The sequence below is a fragment of the Tripterygium wilfordii genome, chromosome 11 (genome assembly GCF_013401445.1).
Source record: "Tripterygium wilfordii isolate XIE 37 chromosome 11, ASM1340144v1, whole genome shotgun sequence".
In the NCBI taxonomy this organism is placed as follows: domain Eukaryota; kingdom Viridiplantae; phylum Streptophyta; class Magnoliopsida; order Celastrales; family Celastraceae; genus Tripterygium; species Tripterygium wilfordii.
The window spans coordinates 9,185,508-9,207,893 of NC_052242.1; the positions used below are offsets into that span (position 1 = coordinate 9,185,508).

The 22,386-nt window shown below is 36.4% G+C and overlaps 1 long non-coding RNA gene and 1 pseudogene across 1 annotated transcript; one reads left to right on the forward strand and one right to left on the reverse strand.

Annotated features, from left to right (window-relative positions):
• Window positions 1-1,265: 1,265 nt before the first annotated feature.
• LOC120008512 lies at window positions 1,266-9,590 on the reverse strand (annotated as a pseudogene).
• Window positions 1,991-7,146, forward strand: LOC120008513. Its single transcript, XR_005470527.1, has 2 exons — window positions 1,991-2,500; window positions 6,721-7,146. It is a non-coding gene; the product is annotated as an uncharacterized LOC120008513 (long non-coding RNA).
• Window positions 9,591-22,386: the final 12,796 nt, after the last annotated feature.

Consider the following 22,386-nt stretch of genomic DNA (forward strand, 5'->3'; position numbering starts at 1 on the left):
GGTACATGAGCATCACATAATCCGATTCGTTGATGGGATCCGGATTGTTGTATGATGTGGATTGCATGTTTGTGTGTAGCATATAATATATATGTACACATACTTGTGGATGATTGGGTGCGTTGCAGCACGAGCATTTTCATACTGTTCTTGTTGCATATTGATTATCAGTTTCTACTTTTTACAGCATTCTTCTGATTGATATATTCTACATGTATCGTCGTGGATTCTATGTAGTGTTGTTGAGCTTATTCCACTCAGTTACTTGTTTCATAAGCAATTGGGCTCTTGTCGGGTACCCACTCCTACTTGGCTTTTATGCTCATTCCCTATACTTTGTCGTACGATGTGGTGGACCAGCACTCAAGAGTGTAGCCACGAGGGGGCCAGGATAGTTGAATTGGGGGTAGTGGGCTAGAGTTTACTTTGGCAATAATAATAAATAATGCACACTCATTCGAGTGTTATTTTCTATTCAGTTGAATTGTATGGATTATTCATAACATTAGTATGTTTAATTTCCATAACAAAGCATGATTTAATAGTTGAGGGTAATTTAGTCATTTCACAGATCCCTTGTTGGGATGGGGCATCACATCATTCATGGGGGGTTTACACCTCATCATGTCGAGCACATTACATATATACAGGGGCGAAGCCACATGAGGACTAGGGGGCCTGGATTTTGAAAACAAAAAGAGTACTTATATATATTTTGTACAATATATGTGAATGTTGTTGTAGCTGCAAACTTTGGTTCCTTTTATTGTGTGGTGCTTAGTTCGAATCTCAACTCCTACATATCTTTTTTTTTTCGTTAAACCTTCTTAAACCTACTCTTCTCATTTTAAGTTTTACTAGCATTTCTTTCCTTTTTTAAACCTACCAACATTTCTTTATTTTTCTTAAACATATTCTCCTCCTTTCATCAATATTTCTTTCTTTTTCTCAAATCTCCTAGTATTTTTTTTTCTTTATTGAGGTCTGAGAGCTGAGGAGCAGATGAGGTTCGGGGTTTTTGTAAGTACGTAGTCTCTATGCATCTGGTGATGTTTTTGTTTTTCACATGAATTTTGTTATATAATCAATGAGAAATTAGTTAATTTTTCAATAAATAATCCTAAAAAAAATTTAGGGATCACTCCCCCCTAACCACCGCCAACTTTTCGCCCCCTCACAAAATTTCCTAGCTCCACCCCTACATATATATGTCGTAAAGTTTAACTTTTGGATCATTAATATAGACCATACATTACCATTGTAAAATAACCTTAACTGCATAAATATGAAATCCAAGTTTTATTGTCTGAAATGATACATTTATCTATATGTGTGCAATTGCAGGTGGAATACTCTGTTCATGAATGAAGAAATTAGAAGGATCAACTTTAGCCTTCACTTGTGTCAACCTCCAGAAATTGTTCTTGAAGTACTTAGTTCCATAAGCAGTAGCATTTTCCCACACTATTTTATCACTCTTACCGCTTCCAATATCATTGTCTCTGTAATTCTGAAATGCCTCTCTTGGGCTCTTTGACACATATGGAGTCATACCTTTATAAATCCTCCTCAACACATCTATGTTGTAATCAGTATCACTCTCATTAGTCCATATTATTACATACCCAATGTTGAAGAGATTACCGAATCGATGAGGGAACGACAATGCAGTCTCTGGGATCCTGTTCATTGTTCCGCCATACGGATTCCATTGCATCAGTAAATTGGTTCTTGTGCTGATCATCATATTCCATATGGTTTCCAGGCCTTGTTTTGAGATGGGTTTTTTCACATAATCAGATTTCGACTTGGTAAACACCTGAGCACCTTCTGCCCTATCAAGTAGAACATCAATGGATGTTCCATTTGGAAAATCTGCCCAATAAACAAGAGAGTCAACCCATCTCATTTCATGGCAGTCCTGTTTTTGTAGACCCAATTCAGGGAATCTACTTTGCATCTGATAGTTTTTGTAGATTGCTTTGTAGAATTGCAGAAATTAGAGGGAGTAGAGAAAGAAGAAGAGAGGATGAAGAATATGGACAATGTTATTCATTGCTTACTTCACACAACGGCTATAAGCCTATTTAAACAAACTTTACAAAGTGAAACGGTCATCTGTCTTATCAAGGCAGATAAAAAACAAATAATATAAACAATATAAATTTGAATAAGAAAGGACTTGAGTGGGCTTGATAAAACAAAGGCCCAAACAAGCTAAGTATAGAACCAGCCCAAAGTGGAACCCATCTCTTCAAGATGAAGACCTGAGTCTTCACTAGGGCTTGCAAAAGAGAAACTCTTCTCAAGAAGAATGAAGGCGCGAACCAGAGAGGAAGCTCAGAGACGCGCGAACACAGAGGGAGTTTATCACCCCCCCTCAAGTTAAGCATGGTCAATTTTGATGATTGAGCATGATTAACTTGTCGGTAAGGATTCGAAGACGATGAGCTGAAACCGCTTTGGTTAAAATGTCTCCTGGTTGTTCATCAGTCTTAAGGTAAGCAAGTCTTATCAAACCCTCTTCAATCTTGTCTCTAGTGAAGTGGAGATCCAATTCTATGTGTTTAGTTCGTTCATGAAAGACTGGATTGTTTGCTATGTGAATGGCCGCTTGACTGTCGCAGTAGATAAGCATAGGTCTGATAATTGAAATGTGTAACTCTTTGAAAAAATTGGACAACCAGGTGAGCTCACTGGTTGTGGCAGCTATAGCCCGATACTCAGCTTCAGCTGAGGACCTAGAAACAGTAGTTTGCTTCTTGGATTTCCAAGAAATTAGAGATGAGCCAAGAGTGACACAATATCCTGTAACCGATCTTCTTGAGTCAATGCAAGAAGCCCAGTCAGAGTCGCAAAAAGCTTTGACCTGCAATGGGTTAGCACTAGCATAGAAAAGGCCCTGTTTTAAGGTACCTGATATATATCTAAGAATTCTGTGAGCAGCATGCATATGAATGTCTGTGGGATTTTTCATAAATCGACTTAAATTATTAACAGCAAAGGTAATGTCAGGTCGTGTTAAAGTTAAGTACATTAGCTTTCCTATTAATCTTCTGTATTGTAAAGGATCATCTAGTGTTTTACCTGAATTAACAGATAATTTAATGTTGAGGTCTGTGGGAGAGGTACTTGGTTTTGCTGTTAAGAAACCAGTGTCTTGTAAAAGATCAGTGGCATATTTTCTTTGACCTATAGTGAGACCATTTTGAGTAATATTAATTTCTAGACCCAAGAAATATTTTAAAATACCTAGATCTTTTATTTTGAACCATTTTGCTATGTGTTGCTTGACCTGATTAATTAATTGTATGTTATTGCCACCTAAGGCCATATCATCCACATATAGGAGTAATAGAACAACATTCCCATCTTTGTGATAGTGAAAAAGTGAATAATCTGCTTTACTTTGTATAAAACCAAAATCTAGTAGTGATTGTTTACATTTTTGATTCCATTGTCTTGAAGCTTGTTTAAGGCCATAAATAGATTTCTTTAATTTACAAACTAAACTAGAATTCTCTGTTTGAATTCCTGGAGGTATTTTCATGTATACCTCTTCTTCAAGATCACCATTTAGAAAAGCATTGTGAACATCTAAGTGATGCACATGCCATTTATAGATGCTTGCCAAAGCAAGGAACACCCTAACAGTAGTGATTTTCACCACTGGTGCAAATGTCTCTTTATAATCAAAACCTTCACTTTGACTAAACCCTTGAGCAACAAGTCTAGCTTTGTATCTTTCTATAGTTCCATCAGAATTGTATTTAATTTTGTAAACCCATTTGCATCCTATGGCTCTCCTTCCCTTAGGTAATAAAGTAAGATCCCATGTGTTATTATTCTTTAAAGCCTGTAACTCTAAATCCATGGCAGCGCACCATTTTGGATCTTTAATAGCTTGAGTGTAAGTTCTAGGTTCTCTATTAGTGGTGATAGCAGCCAGAAAATGATCATGAGATGCAATATCACTAGTTTTGGATGCATGTGAATGTAAAGATGCAATGTCACAATGATAATCTTCTAAATGTTTTGGTCTTGTTCTATTTCTCTGAATTCTAGTAGTTTCATTGACATGAACATTTTGATGTTCAGCAATGGGTTCTGGTGTTTTTGCTTTACATTCCTTTAAGTCCTTAACAGATTTATAAGGAAATTCATTTTCAAGAAATTTTACATCTCTAGAAATGAAAATCTCATTTGTTTCTAAGTCTAACAATCTATATCCCTTAGTCCCCAAAGAATAACCTAGGAAGACACAAGCCCTCCCTCTTGGTTGAAATTTAGAGATGTTAGGTTTGTTATTTTTAGCTACACAGTGACAACCAAACACTTTAAAGATTTTGTAGTCAACTTCCTTGTTATATAGAATTTCATAAGGTGATTTGTAATCTATCACTCTACTAGGCATCCTATTAATTATATAGGCTGCAGTTTGAATACTAAAAGACCACAAATTCTCTGGAATGTTACTATGAATTTTTAGTGTTCTAGCCACATTAAGAAGATGTTGGTGTTTTCTCTCAACAATTCCATTTTGTTGAGGAGTATAAGTGCAAGTCTTTTGGTGTTGAATCCCTTCCATCAAATAGTATTCTCCCATTTCAAATTCAGCACCATTGTCAGTTCTAATTTTTTTTACCAGTTTATTAAATTGAGTCTTTGCATAGTTAACAAAACCTTTAACATAGCTTCTGGTTTGTGTTTTGGATGACATTAGGAATATCCAAGTCATTCTAGAAAAATCATCAACTATTGTCAAGAAATACTTATATCCATCAAGTGAAACAGTGGCATTTGGTCCCCATATATCAATGTGAACTAACTCAAAACAGTCACTAGTGGAAGAAGTACTTAAAGCAAAAGGTTTTCTATTGATCTTGCCCATAAGGCATTCCTTACAATCATCAATTTGAGCACCAGGTACATCACATATCAATTTAAAAATCTTAGTAGAGGGATGACCAAGTCTTCTATGCCAAGTCTCTGGTTCAATGACTGAATTAACAAAAGCTTGATGTCCTAGTGTCACTTCTTGTTTCTTCTCCAAAAGATAGAGATCTTTAAGCATTCTCCCCATTCCAATCTTCCTCAAAGTGCCTAAATCCTGCATTTCACACCTATCTTGTGTAAAACAAACTGAATATCTACCATCTTTGGTTAGTTTACTAACTGAAATTAGATTAATTGTGAATGTAGGCACACAAAGTACATCCTTTAAGACTATATCCTTTGTCATTCGAATCATTCCTATATGTGTAATGTTATGCTTTTCACCATTAGGTAAATAAACAAAGGAATTATGCACTGCATGGCAGGTAGTATATAATGATGAATGACATATGACATGATCACTTGCACCACTATCTATTAACCATTTATCAGATACTTGAGCAGTGTTTAGATAGTTACCTGCCACTGAAGCAGTGGTGCCTACATGATGTTGTTTATCTGCAATAATTTCTTCTTGATTGCCCTTGTTTCTGAACATAGTCATAAGTTGTTGGAACTGATCATTGGACAACTGCACTCCAGAGTTTTGATCTGAACCACTTGCAACTTGATTGACTGAGTGTGTCTTTGAATTTGGATAATTTGTTTTCTGCCTTTTTGTTTGAGGAAAACTCTTTGCTGGAGGGAAACCATGAATCTTAAAACACTTGTCAATGGTGTGGTTTGTCAACTTGCAGTAGTTGCAGAACAAATTGTCCCTGTTGCCTTGCTGTGGTTTGTTGGATGTGTCTTGTTCCTTCTTTGTCTGATTGTTCTTGTAGTAAGATTTGGGATTTCCATTTTGATGAGGCTTAGGTCCCCCATTCTTGACAGCCATGGCAGCAGCATCCTGTGTTATAACACCACCTTTTTCAGTCATTTTTTGTTTCCTTTCCTCTTGTATAACCATGTGTAGGGCTTTATCAATATCAGGGAAAGGTTCTTTTGTTAGGATCTGACTGCTGATATGATTGTAACATTCATTGAGCCCCATTAAGAACTCCATAACCTTTTCTTTTTCTCTCTTTAGCAGCACTGGCTTTGACACATCACATTTACACAAACCACATTTGCAAGCAGGCAGCTCCTCATATTCCTGTAATTCATCCCATATACTCTTCATTTTGGAGAAGTAGTCAATCACACTGAGCTCTTCCTGTCTCATGTTAGAAACTTCCCTTTTTGCCTCAAAGACCCTAGTCTCATTCACCACAGAATATCTGTTCTTTAAATCAAGCCATATCTCCCTAGCACTCTTCCTAGTAGAAATGCTCTGTAGAATGCCAGATGAGACACAGTTTGTAATCCAAGTCTTGATCAGACCATTGCATTGTTTCCATAATTGAAAATCTGGATGCACAGAGTCAGGGACAAGTAGAGATCCATCCACAAAGCCAACCTTGTTCCTGGATTCCAATGCATTTGTGAAAGTAGAACTCCAAACATGGTAATTGTTTCCATTCAATTCCAGTTTAATAAGCTTTGATATAGAAAAATCACCAGGAAGGCAACTATATGGATTTTGAAATAGGTTTTGTCCAAAGCTATTGACTGTAGTTGAAGGAAACACATTAGACATATTTGGATAAGTGTTTGGTGTGGGTTGAGTTTGTGGAATGGAAAAGATTGGTGTATGATTACTGGTGTTTGATATTCTTGGTTGGTTTTGAGGAACTTGTTGTGAGCATGATATACCTGACATATATTGGCTGGCAATATCTGCAGGTGTTGGTAAGATCCCAGAAGTATTTCCAGACATCATAGTAGTGAATGTTGCAGCGGATTGATTGATGGTGGAATTAAGATTCTTCGCACTCTTCAAGATTTGAGAAATCTCTTCAAGTGTCGTTGATGAAGATATGTTGTATTCACTGGCTGGAATCTGTGAATCATCAGCATAGCATGAAGCTATGGATTGTAATACTTCAGCAATTGTAGTTGCTGGAGTCATATTGTTTCCACTTGTAGGAATCAGTGTATTTGGATCAGTAACCTGCTCCGATACCATGATAGTTTTTGTAGATTGCTTTGTAGAATTGCAGAAATTAGAGGGAGTAGAGAAAGAAGAAGAGAGGATGAAGAATATGGACAATGTTATTCATTGCTTACTTCACACAACGGCTATAAGCCTATTTAAACAAACTTTACAAAGTGAAACGGTCATCTGTCTTATCAAGGCAGATAAAAAAAACAAATAATATAAACAATATAAATTTGAATAAGAAAGGACTTGAGTGGGCTTGATAAAACAAAGGCCCAAACAAGCTAAGTATAGAACCAGCCCAAAGTGGAACCCATCTCTTCAAGATGAAGACCTGAGTCTTCACTAGGGCTTGCAAAAGAGAAACTCTTCTCAAGAAGAATGAAGGCGCGAACCAGAGAGGAAGCTCAGAGACGCGCGAACACAGAGGGAGTTTATCAGCATCAGAGGAAGAAGATTGTTTGCTTGACCTAAAAAGAATCCAATGAAAGCAATGTTCACTGTTCCATTTTCTAGTTGTGGCATTGCTCTTATGAAGAGCTCATCAGGCAATAAACTAGCAACTTGTTGCCATCGATAAACGATATCAGAACCATTTTGTGCTAGATTCCTGTGAACCCTGAACACGGTCACATTTCCTGGGACCGGAACCAATTTAAATTGCCAGGCAAGTATGACACCAAAGCTTGCACCCCCACTTCCTCTAATAGCCCAAAACATGCCTTCTCCCATTGATTTCCTGTCCAAGATTCGACCATTGACGTCGACTATTCTTGCATCAATAACATTGTCAACAGAAATACCATATTTTCTCATCATATTACCATACCCACCACCAGAAATGTGTCCACCAAGGCCCAAGGTAAGACATACACCAGCTGGAAAGCCAAGAAAATTACTTGTGTTGGCTATTTTGTAGTAGAGTTCACCAAGTGTTGCTCCCGCTTGAGCCCAAGCAGTACTACTACTTGCATTTCCAAGGTTGATATCGATGGATCGAAGATTAAACATGTCAAGGACAACAAATGGGACGTCGGATCGGAACGAAAGTCCCTCGAAATCATGTCCACTGATAAACGTACAAAAATCTATATATAAGTAGTGTTATATAGATATATGTTTATATAAATAGTTATATATATAGATATATATGTGTGTGTTTATATAAAATATATATACATATTACGTTTAAGTCAAAAAGTGAATAGTGTTTTATATATATATATATATATATAATTGTCTAACATCTGTATTGATTTTCATGTAGGCGGCACAGCTTTTATTCGAAAGTCTTCAAAACACAGCGCTAAAGAAAATCATGTGAAGACTTTCCTCAGTATTTTCAATCTCACCAGTATATTTTCACTACTATAAAGGAGGAAGAGGGATCACGGATAAAAAAAATCAAAAAAAACCAGAGAAGAAATCAGAGAAGAAAGAGGAGAAGAAATCAAGGAGGAAGAGGAGAAAGAAATCAAGGAGTGAGTTCTTGAGTTTTATTTTCTCTTTTACAGCAATTTACTCACATATTCTTTCTAGAATTTTGTGAGATTAATTGTTGGTTTTGTAAACCTAGTATGAGGAACTAATCCTCTTACTAGGGTGATGATGGATCCATTCTATTGTATCTAAATAAATTTAGTTTGATTAATTGTTAATTTATTTATGCTATGTCAAGTGTTAATTAGCAATTCTTTATTGATAATTAAATCTTGATGCTTAGCTACCATCTAGGTTCGATTACCATGATGCAAATTGAGACAAATGCTCATGTCCAATTTGAGACAAGCTTCTTGCAATTAATACCGGAGTTACCTAGACATAAATGCCATATGCTAGGATCTTTGTGATCGCTACATAAGTTACCATAAATCCTAATGCATTCTTGATTGTCCTAGCCAATCCAAATGCCCATGGATGGTTGCAATTGAGAATAGACGTGGTAAGTCAGATGCCCATGACTATTACATAAATTAGGGGACTTGATCTTTGACATGCATGAATGAAATGATAATTGTCGGCTAAATAATTTAAATACAATAGAGTTGGTGAAATCGGATCCCTAGTGTTTGTTTATTTGCGTTAATCCTTATTTATTTTGTTTTCATTGATAATTACAAGAGTTTGAATTGCAGATATTTAATATTCAGTCCCTGTGGGTACGACACTCGTATTTGCCACTTCTATACTACAATTGATTCGTGCACTTGCGAGTATAATTTGGGTTTATAATCGCTATACTTTTAGCGGGTACTAAACCCCACATCATCCACCACTTCTGATTCTGAGTTGCAGGAGATGTGTTTTAGCACAAACGACAGTTGATTGGACATGAGGTTCTTCCAATGCTGTGATTATTGCTAGAGGTTTTGGAGTTGGGAGTGTTGTGAATCTTTTGTTTCTGATGTATGATGTGAGAACAGACTCAAATGAAGGATTGGTTTGGATGTAAATGGCATTGGAGATCGAATTGGATTGGTTAGTAAGGCATTGTAGAAAATTGTCCAGAAGGGTTTGGGTAGGAATGGCCCATGAAACTGAAAAGAAAAGGATTGAAAATATTAGGACTTGAAGAGAGATTGTCCCCTTCATTTTTATTTTTTTGGTTCTACAATTTCTGACAGAAATACTTGTGATGGATTTCGGAATGTACAATCATATGCATATATAGAGAGAGCAAAATACTTGTATGTTTCGCACTTTCGCAGCACTTGAGATTTTCTGGTCAAACACTCTTCATATATCAAGAAAGTCCATAATTGTGGCAATAAACTCATTCATGAAATCTGGACATGTTTGTGGTTACCTCAATAATCCCAACTACTTTGTGGGCTTCATATATCCTACATGATGCACATGAAATCTTGTGCGTAGTGGCGGCCCCTGGTGAGAGACACGGGTGGCCGCCCAAGACCACCAAATCCCTAGAACCCAAAGTTTTTTTAAAAAATATTAATATTATATTAGCCCAAACATAAAAAAACTAATAATTCTTCACATATTACAACTAAAAAACCAATGAAGGAAAAAATTATATTTTAAAATAAATAAAATAAAACACGGGTCCATTTTCTAGAGCTCACTCAAGACCTCTTTAACCTCAGGTACGCCACTGACTTTACGTGCCACTTAACAATTATGATAACTGAGGTACCAGTTGCTGAGGTCACTATGGTAATTGTCTAACCATATAACGAAATCAATGCGAAAGTCCATTATTGTGGCCATGAATTCACTATATTCTTGATAATGACAGGATTAGAAAATTCATTTTTTTAAGGGAAGCACTATCCCAACCCCCTATTTTCAACCCCCTACATTCTCTAGACTACTTTAATGACTTTTTCCAATCTCATCCGTTGAATGACTTTTCAATGGTTTGAAATTGTAAAAAAACATCACCTTTTGCTTAGTGGTCCTTGCATCGTAAAACTCGCCAACCCCTTTTTTTGACCGTTCATGTATTCAATCCACCACTCTCTCATGGACTCCAACTCAATATATATTCTCTGTATAGGACAGAGAATATATTCTCTGAGTATACATGTGTACATATATGGCTATAAATTGAGAAGAGTTTGCAGAGCATTTAAAGAAGCTGCAAGAGATAGCAATATGTTGAAATACTTGGCGGTGAAGAGAGGGCATACAATGTTAAACACTCACTGAACTTTTTTCAAGATGATGTTGCAGCACCATTTGAGCATTGGATGACAATGCCAGATATGGGTCTATTGATTGCTTCTGCATACAATGTGATATTGCATGTTCTTCATCATGCAGAGAGTGGGACATATCTACCACTACGTACAGCTCCTCCATCACCCTATCTACGCGTTGCCATTGCTATAGGGCACGTAAATGGTAATTACTACGTCAAAGTTGGTTTGACAAGGAATTATCCAATGCCTCCCATCACACCCGAATGGGTTCACTGTTGACAAACTTGTGCAGCTGCATGGGCGACTCCGTATGCGGAACGATTAGATGCGTACATGCACTCATATGGATTCATCAAATCTTCATCTGAAGCTTTTATTCATGTACTTGAATAAATTATTATCTATGTCTTACAAAATTATGATAATTAAAAAAAGCAAACAAATAATCTTAATCAAAACATTTAAATTAATAAATGTATATATATATTCTCTGCCCTATATGTGTGTGTATATATCTATATATATATATATGTGTGTATGTATATGAGATGAGACATGATGAAAAGACATGACATGACAAGACAAATAGTAACAACCTAGGGGAGGGGGTTTAAAATAGGGGGGGTTTGTTTATCAATTTCCTTTTTTTAATCAATAAGAAAGTCAGCTGACAAACCAATCCACGGATTCTAGAATTTGTTGAATGATGAACGACCAAGTCATTGACTTTGATCAACTCATTTCCTTGCGCACCAAGTTGTATTGATTGTTTGATTGACCATATGACATTAGATTGAGGTAAAATTTAATGCACAAAATCTCATATTCTACTTTTCATTAAATTTACAAGGGCATAGTTTGGTAAACAATTTTCAAAGTAGTAGATATGCTAGTAGAAATTATGATAACAGAAATGTTGGATAATTTTAGTAGCAGATATGTTGCATAAATGTTTGATATTGTTTGGTTGAACCTTTGCTGGTAACATTTATGCTGGGTAACATTTTGTGACAAATTATGTGCAAGGATATTATGCATTTTAGTTGTAACATATATATATAAATGTAAAAATAAATAATAATTAATTTATAAAATAAATATAATTAATTAAATATAATAAATATAATTAGTTATAAAAATAAAGATAATTAATTAAAATAAAATAAAGATAATTAATTAATTGTAAAATAAATATAATTAAGTAAAATAAAAATAAAGATCATTAATTAATTAAATATTATTAATTAAAATAAAATAAAGATAATTAATTTATAAATTATATATAATTAATTTATAAATTAAATATAATTAATTAATTAGTGCAATATTGATTTGAGGGTATTAAAGGGATGACACTAAAAGAGTGAGGACAATATGGGAAGGAAATGAAAAATGCTACCAAAATTGTCCCCAAGAGGAGCATTCCAAAAGTAGCATAATATTACTCCAGAATTGTCTCGGATTATGTGTCCGAAAATGGCCGTTTGGCATGCACAAAGCATTTAGACTAGATACAAGCATAAATGCTTGCAAAAATGCTTTGCCAAACGGGACCCTAGATATCTATGTAGGAGTAGATGCCTGATTTTTTTTTTCTCAGGGAGGGCAAAGTCATGTGAACTCTAGAGGTAACGCACCTAGAGTTTTTTTAGGATTATTTATTAATTATGTTTTCAAAATGATAGAAAACAACATTAAAAATCAAAAGGTTATAGAGTAGCGATAAACATAGTACCGCTATTTGCACAAATACTTGGACTCAATACGTATCTTCTTCAAAAAAAATAAAATCTCCATATTATCTTTATTTGAAATGACTTTATAACCATTTTACTTGTTCCAATCATTTTTTTCTCCATACAATTAATTGACATGTCAAAGAGCACTAACGGCCACAAATTTCCTCTTCCTTGACCTACATGATCCAACACTACGCAGTAAATGCATTTCGCTACAGTAGCTCTCTACAAGTGCCCATCAATTCCCATTATTTTCAAATTTGATTTTTTTATCTCATTTTTTCATTTTTATCACGTTCTGTAGTTACCAAATTTCGTATGGCCCCATTGGGCCACCTTACTATGAGTCTAGGCTCAACGCATTCATTCCTCAAGTCCATTTAGCAGCTTGCCCCATGCAAAGGCCCGCACAAAACTCTTGAAGTCCAACCCATAGACTTCCCAGTCACATGACCATATAGTGACTCTGACATCACATCTGACACTATTGACAAACGTTATGTCTGACTCCAACTATACTGTTTTCACGACCTCATTACCTATCAGATTCTCTCATCTCCGCAGAGGCGCCACTACCATGGAGGTGCCAAGGCACCAAGCTGACCCTCAAATATTCCATTTACGAAAGCACATGCGATCCAATTCACACCTACATTTTTGGACCTGATAGGTAACATATCTTAAGGTATGATCTTCTAGTCATATGATATCAATTCATTTATGGTTGCTTACTTTGATCATCCATTCCATGACCAACACGTGTCCAACCCCCATTATTTCACTACACATGCCCTAACACTCACATCTCGCTTTACTTCTACTAACCCTGACATATCAACTTCACTTGGCTTTTATACGCATTCATCTCGAGTTTTACAAAAAAAGGACACTAGTTGGTGACACAACTTTCGAGGGAAACCTTACTCTTGTACAAAGACCCTTCTCTTGTCTTGAATAAGGGGGATTTGGACCACCACAAGCTAGAGACATATTTCTCCTGATCTCTAACCAAATACTCAGCCAAAACACTCCAGCCCTCATCGGTCTTCCATCTCCGGTTATTACTGACTTGATCGTCAGGGCCTCTACGACCGACATCCCCCAGTCCAGTCTTGGAGCTTTTATGGTTGTTCTTGTTGTGAAGCTTACAGGAGTCAAAGGTGTAAATGGACTTCCATGTAATCAAAGTTGACTTTTCAATGATTGTAGAAATCGCTCCTACACCTCCCATACATAAGGGTATAGAGAAAACCTAAGAACAAACTTTCTGGCTCACAGAAAGAGGAAAAGAATGAAAAGAGGGTTATAAAGAATAACAATGCAAGAAGGGATGTGAGTTTTAGAATCGGTTGCTTTCGCTAAAGACATAGAGACATTCAAGTTTCCAAAAATTTCAAGTATGAGAATTCCCTAATTTTGTGTTCATCTCGTTATCATACATGTGTTTGCAGAAATAGCTTGACTGTCATGGCTTTTTGTAACTGTGGTAGATGGAGCTAATATTGGGAATTTTAACTCAGAGGAAATTGAAGCCTTTGAAGGTAACTTGGCTAACGTAGGTAATTTGGGAAATTCAATGTATGTATTAAAACAAAATTTTGGGTGTGTTTGAGTAATTGTGTGCATTGAGTCCAAACCTGTGTACAAATAGCGGCTCCCCGTAAAATAATAATGGGAAAATTAAAGATTAGTCCCTCATTGAAGAATTTTGTTCCAAGAATGGCACTCTTAAAAGTCTTATCTCATAAAGTCCATATAGTTTGAACTAATATTACAAAAAAGATAAAAAGTTAAATTATATGGTTTTATTATATAAAATACCCTCATCTTCATCCTCAAACATAGCACATGCCTCCTGCACATGATTCATCTTTGATATTCGCCGGAAGCTTCTTCTCCGCCCCTCATGGCTTATTCGAGAGTTCTATGTCATTTTTTAGTGATTTTTCATCCCGATTTTTATTGTATTCAAATTAGATCTACTCATACTCACAACGAGACCTATAGACCTTGTTGTTTTCCTTTGATTTGTCATCACATCATTATTTTCAACATTTTTTGTGGTGATTTTCATGTTTTTTGGGATCAGCAGACTACAAGTGATATGTTATCTGTTTCGATTAATTTGATATGTGTCATAATATTATCTGTGTTGTTAAAATGTTATCTGTCTTTAATGAAATATTATCTGTTTGATGTTTTGAAACAGATAACATATCAGAATAGATTCGAAAAGATATTATATCTGCAGATTCAAATCCGATTTTAGAAGGAAAAAAAAGTTCGAAAAAACAAAAAAACCTCATAGGTGATGCGTCTTGATCCATGAAGTTGATTGGGGGCAGTAATAGTCGTCGGCGTTGGTCATATTGGTCGGATCTAGCACTTTTTCAAACGATGACTGTGATTTCACGAAGCTTTTTCGGTGACTCAAGTGGCAATCGACTGTGAGTGATGGCTGGGCTTTGATCAGGATGACCTAGAGCTTCATCTCGGTAGTTGGCTTGTTGAAAACGATGGATGGAAGAACAACTTCCGATATGGTGGAGCAAGGAAGGAGGAGGAAGAAGAAGAAAGGAGGAATAAAAAGGAGGGAGGGTATTTTTGTAAGTTGGTAGGTTTTGTCCTTTTTTCTGAAGTTTTTTTTTAGGTTGTCCTTGTTTGAATACAACTTTTAGTTTTTATTCTTATGGGTAAAAATCCCAATAATAATTGAAAGTTGATTTACAAATGCCATCAACGATTTTTAACATTTTGAAATCATTTCATGACAATCTCATTTGTAATAGTATCAAACATATCTTTCTCAATGTCCAAACCTAAACTATCATTTAACAATTTGTCACTCATTTGATTTTTCTAAATCCGATTATTGACAATCTCTCTACTATAGCAGTTGCGACCAATAGAATCAATGCTAAACTCAAGATTCTATAAATCATACTATATACGCTATGTCTTGTAGTATCAATCATTTTTTTGAGTAAGATTGCATATTCCTTTTAGTTATGAGAAATCAATACAAGTGGATCCCGTAACAATATAAAAGTTGGTCAAGGACAAACATACAATGCAAACTACGATTGCGGATATCGATTGAAGATATAGAACTTGAGACTGAGAGGTTTAGTCTAGAGTCGAGTTTCACTGACTAGGGGGAGAAAAGAAATGAAGTGTGAGGGAGGAGTGAGATAACTTAAACAATATCATATATCGCTTATTTATTTAAAATATAACGAAACTATTGTTAATAAAATAGTTTTAAAAAAAAAGTTAGGGTGGGCATGTCTGTTCGCTTTTGTGTCTGTGGTGTAGTGCACCGATTTGACAATTTCAGGTGATAATCACTGAAGAAAAAAAAAAGTTGGTCAAGGATGCACCGAACTGAATCATACTCCAAGAATGACTGTGAGAAAGTCTAGGGTTAACCATAAATCTCAACTGTAATTGTGAATCCAGTACTATATGTGCGTTTTTGTGATGAAATAGAAGTGCTTATGTTCAAACGATGTTTTGATGGTAGAGCCAGGGGAGGAGTCTGTTTTCCGTTATTATCCCAAAAGTTAATATCTCCATGACACTATTCATGTGGAAGCAAATGCAAAAGATCAAAACAGAACGTTAACAAGAACATGTAGCATTTTCCATCAAACGACTCACAAGTCTGTCAACGCACAGCAATAATTCAACTGGTTATATCTCAAGGCTTAAGAGGGTCGAGATTGAGAGTATTTCCCTGGACTTTAGGGACTTCTAAGGAGAGATTAGGAGCCCATTTCACTCGCATGGGCTTTTTCACCTCACTTTTCATCATACTGCAATTTCATCGCTCCTGGGTCAAGAACTCAAAATACCCAAAATTTCTAACAATAAATATGTCCACACAAATATATACATGACAAATCGGCAACATGCTGAGTGAAAACATTGCAACTAAGTAGAACAAGACACTCGATGCAAATGATAATCCACTGGCCTTTCCCATAAAGTTGGGCCCTTGGCCCTCCCCCTAAAAGGCCTATTAAGGGGAGGAAGGTTTGCCCCTTATAAACTGAATATTGTTGCTGTACCCAGCCGATGTGGGACTTTGGCCAACACTCCCTCGCACTCGTGGACTGAGAATCTTTGCCCAAGGCCCAACGAGTGGACTTCTTATCGAGGACGAGTGCACACCGATCTGGACCCTGCCTTTGATACCATCTCATAAAGTTGGGCCCTTGGCCGTCCCCCTAAAAGGCCTATTAAGGGGAGGAAGGCTTGCCTCTTATAAACTGAATATTGTTGCTGTACCCAGCCGATGTGAGACTTTGTCCAACAGCCTTTGAAACAGGAGTCATTTGAGACAAGGGCCAATTGAGTCCACCACAGCAGTTATCTTCTTCTGTAGTTCTGGCTTGTTAGCTCCGACAAGTTTGTCGACTTGCTGGCCATCTCTAAGAAAGAATAATGTAGGAGTGGCCTTGACCTCCCATCCACTGCTAAGATCCTGGATTATATATATACATATATATATATATATGTAGACTCTACAAAGGCTACATTCAAATTTTGTTGAAAGCTTTCTTCCTTTGAGAGTTCTTTACTGTTTGCTTTTGTAAACACTAGGGTGATGACTTAGTGAAATCTTCGAACCACTATAAATCTCATTGGTTTGCTATTCTCTAACATACTCTTTATAGCTTTCATAAACTATCTGTATATTATGTTGTTTTGGTGTTGGCTTGATTATGAATTGGTTAGTTAACTTTTCTCTCTCGTCACTTTCTCTCTCTAGCTTGGTTCGGCCATTAATGATGGAAATCGTTTGTTTGGTTTGTAGCACTGTTATGAACCACCAGTATGATTCTTGTGACCCCAAAGACTTGCCTGTACCTTTCATTTCTAGAATGCTGGCCGGAGTTGGTTGGAAAACTATTTTGAACCGTGTGAGTCTTCTCGAAGAAGAACCACCTATCGAATACTGTAGGTAACCACAGACCTAACAACCACACCATCGTAGCCACCAATAATGGCGATGCAGTTTGTTACCATAGGTGATAACTGTGGGTGACCGAGTGAAAAATGATGAATCTGTAGCAACCCGTTGCGGAGGGGTCTACGAAATTACCAAAATATCCCAAAAGTATAAATTTCTATGTAAAAATCTCCATAATTCATTTATGGCGATGCAGTTTGTTACCATAGGTGATAATTGTGGGTGACCGAGTGAAAAATGATGAATCTGTAGCAACCCGTTGCGGAGGGGTCTACGAAATTACCAAAATATCCCAAACATATAAATTTCTATGTAAAAATCTCCATAATTCATTTATTGAATCCAAAGTAAAATTCAACTTCTAAAAAAATATTTAAGACATAATTAAATGTGTCCTTAAGAATAACAACATGCGGAAGTCATTAATAATCAAACCCTACGCTACCCATAAACCATAAACTGGTATCCATGGCATAACACTCACCCCTCCGGATGTTGACCGCCATCTGCATACTTACCTGAAAAAGAAAAAAGAAAATAGAGGTTGAGCTAAATAGCTCAGTAGGAGTATAATACTCGATAAGCATCCGAATATCCATGAGGCGAATACCAAGATATAGCAAATCACAACAATAAGAGAAATAGTAAAATTAGTATACAGGTACAACAACCACTCAAAATGATGCAAAGAAGGGCAGGAACAATATGAACATGATCATGCCACAATCACAACCCAATATACACTTATATAAGCATGCAAATATATATGCAAAATATACGTCCAACTTGTGAGCATAGCACCACAAAACCACAGTCGATTGGTAGCACATAGCAATCCAAATTCCTCATCGGATGCCATGGCGCTCAAATTTATCCATAACTATCAATGCAACATAGGGCAATCTGGACTCATCAAAGGTCGTGGCGCTCAAATACCCTGCACTATCGAATGGATAACAGATAAAGAGTAAAATCCCAGACAGTGATCACATCTCCCGATAGTGTGTCATGAGCACAACCAATCGCACAAAACCAACCAACCACAATAAAGCTATCACATCCACCAATACAATTTTCAATCACAATCTAGTCCATCCAACATACAATCATCCATATCATGATGCATGTATTTTCAATAATATCTCATGCACCCAAAACCAGTTTCCAAACTAGTTCAGAAAATAATTTATTTTCTAAAGTATAATGCAAAGCTCTACAAAGAGTCCTAATCAATCAAACATTTCTATCCCAATATCCAAAATAGTGCATACCTAACTACATGCTGAAAGGAATATAATTAAGCTCGAAGAACTGTGAATCAATGAATAGGCAACAACCAACGATTCAAGGAAGTGGGTATTTAAGACGCAAGAAAATAAATCACAGAATTTCAAATTTTGAAGTATCGGGCACTCGAGACCAATAATTGAAACACCTCTGCATGTCATGAAAGTATTCCAAATCAACTGCATAAGGAACAAGAACAACACAAGTCCAATCAGATACAACAGAACACTAATAATTCCTAATGCATATGACATTAAGGAATTTATCAAACAAGCAGATAATAAGGGGAATAATATTCCAAAATTTATACAGAATGAAAGATCGGGTATAAGAGGCCAAAGAGATCAAAACCTCTACCTCGATAGTAGTGTAAATAGCTCTATGCATTTATGAAGTCATCTCGGTCTCCTCGATCACCTATACAAGCACTGAAGCGTTGCTGATTAACAAGAATCCATTTAATACCAGACATTCAGAATATCTAACTCCTTAGTTTAACTCGTGTAAGGGCCAATTGGATTTGACAACAGGGTTTAAGCCAATGTCAATATCCAACAATGGCTCACGATCAACCCATGCCACACTTCTCCTATTGTATGGGATTCAGTAATTCGTTCTGTATCACAACAAATATTCTTATGTAACTTTGCCATTTGATCTCTTCTGCTTCGTAATAGTCCAAAGACATCGTGATATTTTAATCCCAATTAGAAAGCCATAACTATATCCATGTATAACTAAGTATTGGAGAATATTTTGTGTATTAGTTACCTAGATTAGTGATGGTAATTAAGAATAATTTATGAATATAAGTGAGTCTAGGAGTTGTTGGTTGTATAGGCATATATTTAGGCTAATTACGTGATAGACAGAATCAATAGCTGTAGCCAATCCTCCATATATACTTGTACTCTATTATGAGATCAGTATGAATGAAAGTTCTTTTCTCTCTTAAATTTCTTCATGGTATCGAAGCAGCGATCTTATCTCTCTGCTTGAGTTTTTCTTAATTCTTGTTATGGTAGAAGACAAGAATAATGATGCAACTGATGTTTCAAAGGAGGTGGTTATCTCCTCATCCAATGTTGCCGATGGTGATGTCAATAATTCTCAAAAATCGAGTTTTGCATTGTTGAATGAATTTAATTACCTTCCTTGGTCAAGGGCAGTCACTATTGCTCTTGGTGGAAGATCAAAGTTGGGATTCATCAATGGCTAGGCAAAATCTCCTGATGTTAGTTCATCGGAGTATGAGGCTTGGCGGTCAAATGATCAGATGGTTATGTCTTAGATTCTTAATTCAATGGAGCGCAATCTTGCTGAAATTTACAGTTATTCAGAGTCTTCTTTGGATCTTTAGGATGTTGTTCGTGACATGTATGGCAACCAAAACAATTTTGCCTGGATTTTTCAGATTCATCAGGAAATTTCGAGCCCTCATCAACTCCTTCTTTTGTCTCTGTAGCTAATGGGAAAGGTGCTCTTGTAAAGGGTAAGGGCAAAATTAAACTTGTTTCGAATACTATAGAGTTTGATGTTCTCTATGTTCCTTCTTTTCCTTTACAATTGCTTTTTGTTCGCAAATTGACATCCTCCCTTAATTGTGAAGTTATATTTACCCCTTACAAAGTTATCTTTCAGGACCTTGTCACCAAGGAGACGATTGGTGAAGGATTTTATTTGCATGGCCTCTACTACTTCTCTCCTGACTCTCGGGTTTCCAAGGGATTTCAAGTTGTTTCCACTCCCATCAATGAGCATCTTTTATGGCACCGCCTTTTAGTACATCCTTCAAAGTCTGTTTTTAGCAAAATAAATCCGGTTCTGCCTAGAGGAACTCTTCATTGTGAGATTTGTCATTTTTCTAAGTCTTCTAGGCTTCCTTTTAATTTATCATTGTCTCGAACTACACGAGCATTTGAGCTTATACATTCAGATGTTTGGGGCCCTTTTTCCGCTTCTCTTGATGGTTTTAAGTATTTTGTAACCTTTATTGATGATTTCTCTAAGGTTACTTGGATATATTTATTGAAATAAAAAAGAGAAGTATTTGGCTCTTTCAAAGATTTTCCTATATTGGCTACCACTCAATTTTCAGCCCACATTAAAATTCTTCGATATGATAATGGGACAGAATATCTATCTCATGACATGACAAACTACTTGATCTCTAACAGCATATTGCATCAGACCAGCTATCTTAGTACACCTCTATAAAATGGGGTTACAGAACATAAAAATCGTGATTTGCTAGAGAAAACTCGCGCGATAATGCTTCAAATGAATGTTCCAAAACATTTTTGGCCTCATGGAGTTCTTACTGTCATTTATCTTGTCAATAGCTTACCTAGTCGAGTGCTGGATTTTAAATGTCGTCTTGAAGTATTGCAGGACAAAGAGCTGGATATATCTCATCTTAAGATTTTTGGTTGTACTTGTTTTGTGCACTTATCGACAACTCACCGTGACAAGCTTGATCCTCGAGCAGTTAAGTGCATATTTCTTGGCTATTCTCAAACACAGAAAGGGTACAAGTGTTATGATTCTATCTCCAAGAGACTATATGTCACTAGAGAAGCTCGTTTTGTTGAATCAAGTTCCTATTTTGGGGCTTCTAGCCAGGAGGAGATACTGCTTGAGCAATTTCCTTTACCCAGTATCAACGTTTGTCATGAACATCCTACTGACTCGCCTATTAGCCAGGCTACACAAATTCAGGATCCAACTGAAAATGCTTCACCTTTTGTGAGTACCTCTAATGACCACTCAGATATTGCTGGTGTTGTATCCCGGAAAGCTATTATCGAATCCAATGAGCAAGAATTCTCTAATGAAAAAGGCACATCATTATCTCCTCGACATATTCCTCCATGAACTCCTCACCCTCCAACAAAGTTGCAAGATTATGTTGCTCATACAGTCAGGTATCCAATTACTAAATTTTTGACTTATCAAATACTATCACCTTTGCACACAGCTTTCCTTACAGCTATCTCCAATGTTCATGAGCCTAAGAATTTTAAAGAAGCTCAATCTCAAGTTGTCTGGAAGAAAGCTATGGATGAAGAGTTGATAGCTCTTACAGAGAATAAAACTTGGAGTATAGTTTCTCTCCCACACGGCGAACATGTAGTTGGTAGTCGATGGGTGTTTAAAACTAAATTCAACTCCGATGGATCTATTGATCGACATAAAGCACGCCTTGTTGCTCAAGGCTTTACTCAGAAGTACGGTGTTGATTACAAGGAGACATTTGTCCCAGTTGCCAAGATGACCACTGTCAGAGTCCTCTTATCTGTTTCTATTAATAATGGGTGGTCCCTGTCTCAAATGAAGGTCAAATTAAAAATGCGTTTTTGCATGGAGATCTCGAAGAAAAAGTATTTATGAAGCTTCCTCCTGGACATTATCAAAGTGGAAATCCCAACTTGGTTTGTCCACTCCATAAATCTATTTGGTTTGAAACAAAGTCCTCATGCATGGCATGCGAAGTTGAGCTCCACCCTTGAAGCTCTTGGTTTTTCTAGGAGTTCGGTTGATTTTTCACTCTATGTCTGACTTGATACGGTTGACAAACTGATGGTGCTTATTTATGTGGATGATCTCATTATTACCGGAAATAATATTGGCTCTATTGCTCAGTTGAAGAAGAACCTACAACACCAATTTCCAATTAAGGATCTTGGTCTTTTGATGTTTTTTCTATGAATTGAAATGGCAACTTCCAGCAAAGGGCTATTCCTTAAT